Source organism: Capricornis sumatraensis, chromosome 15, assembly GCF_032405125.1.
Source record: "Capricornis sumatraensis isolate serow.1 chromosome 15, serow.2, whole genome shotgun sequence".
Lineage (NCBI taxonomy): Eukaryota > Metazoa > Chordata > Mammalia > Artiodactyla > Bovidae > Capricornis > Capricornis sumatraensis.
The window spans coordinates 67391582-67399513 of NC_091083.1; the positions used below are offsets into that span (position 1 = coordinate 67391582).

At 38.6% G+C, this 7932-nt stretch overlaps 1 pseudogene; it reads left to right on the top strand.

Annotated features, from left to right (window-relative positions):
* The first annotated feature begins 1223 nt into the window (after positions 1 to 1223).
* Positions 1224 to 2308, top strand: LOC138091703 (cyclic AMP-dependent transcription factor ATF-4 pseudogene; annotated as a pseudogene).
* The last annotated feature ends 5624 nt before the right edge of the window (positions 2309 to 7932 follow it).

Below are 7932 nucleotides of genomic sequence, written 5' to 3' on the forward strand. Positions count from 1 at the left end.
CAATCACATCTGAATCCTTGTGACCCCATGGCCAGGCTCCTCTGTCTATGGAAATTCCCAGGCAAGAATACTGGAGTGGGTTGCCATTTCCTTTTCTAGGGGATCTTCCTGACCCAGGGAGAGAACCCATGTCTCCTGCACCTCCTGCATTGGCAAGTGGAATTCTTTACCACTGTTCCACCTGGGAAGCCCTACGATTCCTAAATTATAAAATGAGAGGATGGATTACTAAGCTAGAACTAAAGAGGATTACAGGTTCCTTCTAAGTTTAAGAAAACTCAAGGACTATTTATCCCCCTGGAGTAGGAAATGGCAACCCACTCTAGTATTCTAACATGGAAAATTCTATGGACAGAAATCTGGCAGGTTATAGTCCATGGGATCACAGAATCAGACATGACTAAACATGCACACGCAACAACAAACACATGGTTTCACTTTAACAAATAATCTCGCTACTCAAATGTTTTAAGTTGCTTTGTAAAATAAGAATCCTAGAATTCCTTGGTCATCTGCCTCATGAAAGTGAAAGTGAAGTCACTCAGGCTCGTCCAGCTCTGTGTGACCCCATGGACTGCAGACTACCGGGCTCCTCTGTTCACGGGATTTTCCAGGCAAGAGTACTGGAGTGGGTGCCACTTCCTTCTCCAAACACAAATATATTCTTCAGCTTGTGTAAAATACAAATCTCCTAAGTTTGTTGTCTAGATGCAAATAATATAGACAATATCCTCACTACTTTACCACCACCATCACCACGACACTTTTTTTGCATGAGTAAAACTTTACATTTTGAAATCATTTCAGACTTAAATAACACAAGATAGTTTTTTAAATGGAAAATATATGTGTAAAGAAGTCCCTCGTAATTTCTTTTTTCATAATTTCTAATCTATTATAATTTGAATACTTTCAATGGATGCATTTGTTCAACCTCTCTTAACAATCACCTACTATATTTTTTCTTCCTCCCGCCCACAGATGTAGGTCCTCCGGGCAAGTGCGCACAGTCTCTCCTCCCGCTCCCCCGGGGTCCGCGGCCACCATGGCGCATTAAATGAGGCAGCAGTGCCAGCGGCAGCATCGGCCTTTGCAGCGGCGGCAGCAGCACCAGGCTCTGCAGCGGCAACCCCCCCAGGGGCTTAAGCCATGGCGCTTTTCACGGCATTCAGCAGTAGCCTTGCTGTAACCGACAAAGACACCTTCGAATTAAGCACATTCCTCGAATTAAACACCAAAACCTCGCAACATGGCCGAGATGAGCTTCTTGAGCAGCGAGGTGTTTGTGGGGGACTTCGTGTCCCCCTTCGACCAGTCGGGTTTGGGGGCTGAAGAGAGCCTAGGTCTCCTAGATGACTACCTGGAGGTGGCCAAGCACTTCAAACCTCATGGGTTCTCCTGCGACAAGGCTAAGGCAGGCTCCTCCGAATGGCTGGCTGTGGATGGGTTGGTCAGTTTCTCAGACAACAGCAAGGAGGATGCTTTCTCTGGGACAGATTGGATGGTGGAGAAAATGGATTTGAAGGAGTTTGATTTTAATGGTACCCTGTTGAGTATAGATGACCTGGAAACCATGCCAGATGAGCTCTTGGCCACGTTGGATGACACGTGTGATCTCTTTGATCCCCTACTCCAGGAGACTAACAAGGAGCCCCCCGAGATAGTGAACCCAATTGGCCATCTTCCAGAAAGTTTACCAACAATTGACCAGGGTGCCCCCTTCACTTTCTTGCAACCTCTTTCCCCTTCCCCAGGGGCCCTGTCTTCCACTCCAGATCATTCCTTTAGTTTAGAGCTATGCAGTGAAGTGGTTATCTCTGAAGGAGACAGCAAGCCAGACTCGACCACTTCCATTACTGTGATCCCTCAGTGCATAAAAGAGGATGCCCACTCAGATAACGATAGTGGCATCTGTATGAGCCCTGACTCCTCTCTGGGCTCTCCCCAGCATAGCCCCTCCACCTCCAGGGGCTCTCCAAATAAGAGCCTGCTATCTCCAGGTGCCCTCAGTGGCTCTTCCCGCCCCAAACCCTACGACCCTCCTGGAGAGAAGACGGTAGCAGCAAAAGTAAAGGGTGAGAAGCTGGATAAGAAGTTGAAGAAAATGGAGCAGAACAAGACAGCAGCTACTAGGTACCGCCAGAAGAAGAGGGCAGAACAGGAGGCCCTCACTGGGGAATGTAAAGAGCTAGAAAAAAAGAATGAGGCTCTGAAAGAGAAGGCAGATTCCTTGGCCAAGGAGATCCAGTATCTTAAAGATCTGATAGAAGAGGTTCGCAAAGCAAGGGAGAAGAAAAGGGTCCCTTAGGGTAGTCAGGAGTATGTGCGCTTGTATATAGGAGGCTGAAGCTGTTTTAATAAATTATTTTGTAGTGAAAGTAAAAACAACAACAACAACAACAATCACCTACTATGTATGAGGCTCTCTGCTAAACAGATTCCTGCTCCTGAAGTTACTATGTAAGAAACAAAAAAATTGTGGAATGGATAATTTAAATAAGATTTTCATGAATGGCTAGGTCTGGATATTACACTTATACTGCTTTAAAAGTTAAGTTGGCCTTTAAAGCACATAGCCTTCAATGTTTCAAGATAAGGTATCTTAAAAATTGTATTAATACACAGTTAAATATAAACTGTCAAAGACAATTTGCCATGGCACAACTAGTGTAAGATCTAACTCTATCCTCCCTACATCATTTCATAAGATTCTTATAAAAACTTTTACATGCTTCCTGTTCCTAAGTCCAGGGTGCCCAAGGGAAAATTTATGTAAACCTCCAGTCAAATCACAGAAACTTAGTGCCCTGAAAAGATAAACAAAATGCCTGTTGAGAAGACTTGTCATTTCACTACTGTAAAATTCCTGGTTTGCTCTTTGTAGGCATAATAGATGATTTAAGAGATTAGGGAATATTAACATTAAATCTAAATTTCAATCCTGATATTTTATTAACAGTATAAGAAAAGATAAATTTGTGAAATACAATCTTTACCTCCAAGCCTCTCTTTTCATTTTTCTTAATTTCATATTCATAAAAGAACAGGTACAAGATATGTATAATTTATGAAGCCTCATAATAAAATAAATATTTGTGGGAAAGATGTATGAAATGCAAAATTTGAAATCCCTAACCTAACCCAGATACATACAGTTGACCCTTGAACAGCTCAGGAGTTAGGTGCTCTGATCCCAGGAGCATTCAAAAACCTGAGTGTAAGTTTACAGTCAGCCCTCCATATTTGTGGTTTTACATTCATGGATTCTACCAACTATGGATGTGTAGCACTGCAGTATGTATTTACTGAAAAAAATCTGCATATAAGTGGATTGGCAAAGTCAGACCATGTTGTTCAAAGGTCAGTTGTAGTTAATAATTTTAATTGAGCATAATCAGCAGAGTAAGTCAGAGGCTCAACGAAAGTTTTCCCATTTTGTTAGACACCATGGTAAGAGGATAAAGTAAAATTTAGAAAAAAACTACACTATACATCATATTCTAATAGTGAACCACTACGTTCTTTCATTCAGAATAAAGCTTCAGTCAAAAAACAGTGCAAGAGGACTTCCCTGGTGGTCCAGTGGGTAAGCTTCCACACTTCCAAAGCAGGGGGCATGACTCTGATCCCTGGTTGGGAAACTAAGTTCCTGCCTGCCGCGAGGCCAAAAAAAATTTCTAGTCTTTTAATCCATGCTGTAATATACAAATGACACTGACATGTTGACCAAATCTTACAATGTAGGAACTAGTAATTTAAAAAAAAAAAAATCCCTAAACATAACTTGACAAGATTCTGAGCAACATCAGAGGGCCCCAGGTCCAATACCCTCACGGAACAGACAAAAAAAATTAAGGCCCAAGTAAATAATTTGTCCAAAGCTTCTCAGTAGGAGGGAAGTCTTTCATTTCATGTATGACACTTCTTTCAAAAGAAACACTTCATTTTAAAAGCAGCAGCAAAGTATGTTATATAATGATAATGAATGTTGCCCTACCTTAAGAAAGTGTTGGAAAACAACTTTAGAGAACAATGGCTTTCTTTCTCTATTAAGTTTCTAACAAGAAACTGTTAAATCATGAAATCTGGGCTCTAAATTACAAAAAGTCCTTAGACCATCATTCTAAGAGTCTGCCAGTGTTTCTTTTTCTCCACTATCTTAGCATACAATCATCTCTCAGTATCCATGAGGGATTGACTCCAGGACCTTCCCCTCAAAACCAACATCCGCAGATGGTCAAGTCCCTCATATAAAATGATGCAGTATTTGCATATAACAGCACATCTGATCCATATACTAGAAATCATCTTTAGATTACCTATAATACCTAACACAATGTAACTGATATGTGAACAGTTGTCAAAACAGTTGTAAATACAAGGTAAATAGTTTCCAGTCCTGAGAAATTCAAGTCTTGCTTTTTAGAACTTTCTGGAATTTGGGGGGAGAATGTTTTCAATCTCCGGCTGACTGAATCTGCAGATGAGGAACCCACGGAAAGGAGAGCAAAATGTATTCAAAGACAGTTTTGTCAGGCCTTTTTTTTGGGGGGGGGCTTTACACCCGTATAATTGTCACTTTCTTTTAAAAATCAAACACTGAAGTCCTTAGATCAGCTTTCTAGTTCTGTAGCTACCATTTCATCATAATTGATGACCCAGAATATACTTGGCAAACCTGCATATAGAATTGTTATTAGATGAATACACTATCATTTTCAAACACAGGTAGAGCATCCAAATTGACTTGGAAAAACCAGAAAAGCATTTCTTCAAAATCAAGAGAGATTGTTTAAAATAATTATAACCCTAAACAATGAAGAAAGAAATTTTTGATCAAGAAAAGAAATTCAATAGCATAATAAACAGGCTCATCTATATTAAACAACAAAGAAATTTCTGCCCAAGTTGCAAAAATGAGAAAAACAAAATTAAAAATTAACAAGACAAAAATATAGAAAAAAATTAGAATTATTAACTTCAGTGGAATGGTGGTGATCAAGACATGAACCTAGAAATCATAAAGAAAAAGACTGACTGACATGATTCGATAATTAAAATAGTCTACGTGTTGAACAAACCACAAAGTCAAAAGCCAACTGAGAGACCGGGATAATATATCTGCACCATGTGACAAAAAGACCCCAAATACACAAAATAGCTATTTAAAGTTGATAAAGAACTGGCAAAGTTGATAAAGACAGCCAAATGAAAGAAACACTGAGGAGGACAAGAAACAAAAATAAATTTTGAGTGTTTTGGGGTTGGGTTTGTAAAACAACTTATGAATTCAGGACTTAACTCTCTTTCGAAAAGAAAAATGTTTTATTCAAGAGCTTTACGCTTCTTAGTTTTGCCTGCTTACAATGCTTTTTTAAAAAGCAAACATCACAGGATTCTGTCAAAGAAATGCCCCCTACTGTATATATATCTGCAATCTGTAAGGTTTTCTTTGGTTAAATTATATTTGATTTAAGCTATACCTTAAAACTTGAAATTTATCTTTTATAACACATCATTCTTTGTTACACTATATAAACTTTTTAAATGCACAGTACAAACTTAAAAGGAAAATATCAAATCTACACTGAACAAACGGTCAAACGAACGAAAAACTAGCTCAAGACTAAAAAATACTCTTCAATGATAAAAATAAAAAACATATTCACTACTCACTTTCACTCACAAAAGAAAAAAAAATGCAACTTCACAGGAGAGATCTGGCAGTCACAATCTTAACTCTATAATCAAAGTTAACATCAACAGGGGAAAACCAGACATTTATGCACCTCGTCATATGATGCGATGTAAAAAAATGTATTAAATGTTTTTGTCAAAATGTTAGGCTACAATCTAATCACGTCTTAAACCTTCCAGTTGAGGAAAATACAAGGAACAAGTTAAATGCCACAAAGAAAACAATCAGGCATATTCAGGATGTGGGACAAACAAGAAAAATGCTCAGGTCTCAACAAATCAATGCCTTGGAGGGTGGGGGGAGGTGAGAGAGCAGATAAGAAATGGGAATTGCTTCAGATTAAAAAAAAAAAAGACTACAAAAATAACAAATACAAATACAGTGCATAGTTCTTAATTTCATTCCACTTCCAATAAGTCAGTTGTAAAAGTCATTATAGAAACAACTGGAGAAACAAATACAAACTTAATGTTTGAAACATTAAGGACTTATTGATAATTTTGTTCCCTGTGATAATGGTGTTGCAACAATGTAGGAAAATGTTGTTATTTGTAAGAGACGCATGCTAAAGTATTTAAAGGCATACTAATATGATGTCTTTATTTTAAAAAGGTTTAACCTAATAAGTATATTAGGAAATGTATGGCAACATACTGAATTGTTCATTGAACTATTTCTGGAAGGGTCTTTTGGGAATGTCTGAAAATTTTTTCATAATAAAACATTTAAAATATCAAAAATCCCACGAAACTGTGATATATCACTATTATGTGTGTGAGCCTGCTTAGTTGCTCAGTTTTGTCCAACTCTTTGCAATCCTTTGGACTGTAGCCTGCCAGGCTCCTCAGTCCATGGGATTCTCCAGGCAAGAATACTAGAGTGGGTTGCCACACCCTCCTCCAGGGGATCTTCCTCACACAGGGATCAAATCCGTGTCTCCTGCATTGCAGGTGGATTCTTAACCCGCTGAGTCATCAGGGAGGCCTCAATCACTATTACACTAGAAGAAAAAAAGTATAAAATCTACTGTTAACTAGAGTAGAACTGTATAAACTGGCAGTTTTCTAAAGAATAATCTAACAAAATAGCAAAAAAGTGATACCCTTAGACCAAACTGAATTATTTTAGGGAATATAGTCTAAGAAAAAAATGGGGGTGGGGATAAAAAGCTGTTCAGTTCAGTCGCTCAGTCGTGTCCGACTCTTTGTGACCCCATGAATCGCAGCACGCCAGGCCTCCCTGTCCATCACCAACTCCAGGAGTTCATCCAAACTCATGTCCATCGAGTTGGTGACGCCATCCAGTCATCTCATCCTCCGTCGTCCCCTTCTCCTCCTGCCCCCAGTCCCTCCCAGCATCAGGGTCTTTTCCAATGAGTCAACTCTTGGCATCATGTCAGTAGTATCATTTAGAATTGCAAATAAAAAATAAAAACAAACTGGAAATCATCCAAATGCCAAATAACCAGAGAGATTTAAACTTTACTGCGGATTCACTGAAAATGATGACTATATTGACATGTAGAAAAGTATATCAATATAATGCCAAATGAAGGACTATAAAAAACTATATGAAAAGACCATATGCATATGATGACTAGGAAGTTATGTTTGTTTGTAATATTTAAACATAATTTTTTAAATGTCATGAAAAAAAGGAAAAAATAAAATAAAATAAAATGTCATGAAGACACATGCTCTTAGAGAAAATATGTGCGATGCAAATACAGAACCAGGAAGAAATGCCTGGGCACAAAGAAGGAAATGCACCTGACCACGGCTGTTGACCACAATTTGAATGAATAGTCATAATTTAATGTCCATAGTCCGACTGTGGGCAAAAGTCAACAGAACTATCACTGAAAGGATACAGAAAAGAATATCAGTGGCTTGGATAGTACAGAATCTTCCTCAATTCCTTCCATTAGTCAGATGTTTTTAAAAGACATGGGAAGAAACTGAAAATGGTTCACAGAAAAATCAAGAGGCAAAAAATAGGATGGAAAATCAGTGATTCTGAAGAAAAGTTTGAAGGAAAAATGAAGAACAACATGATTATAAATCCAAAGAGAGGCTTTTGAATAGAATAGAGACCCTAAAAAAGCAGCTGTGTATCAATGCCCACAGGTGACTGATCAAGAGGCTAGTAAAATCCTCATGCGCTGTGGTGGTGTTTTCTGCCTATGAGGAATTTCTGGACTGTCTTGGGGCAAAGTTACTGGCATGGGCAAATGA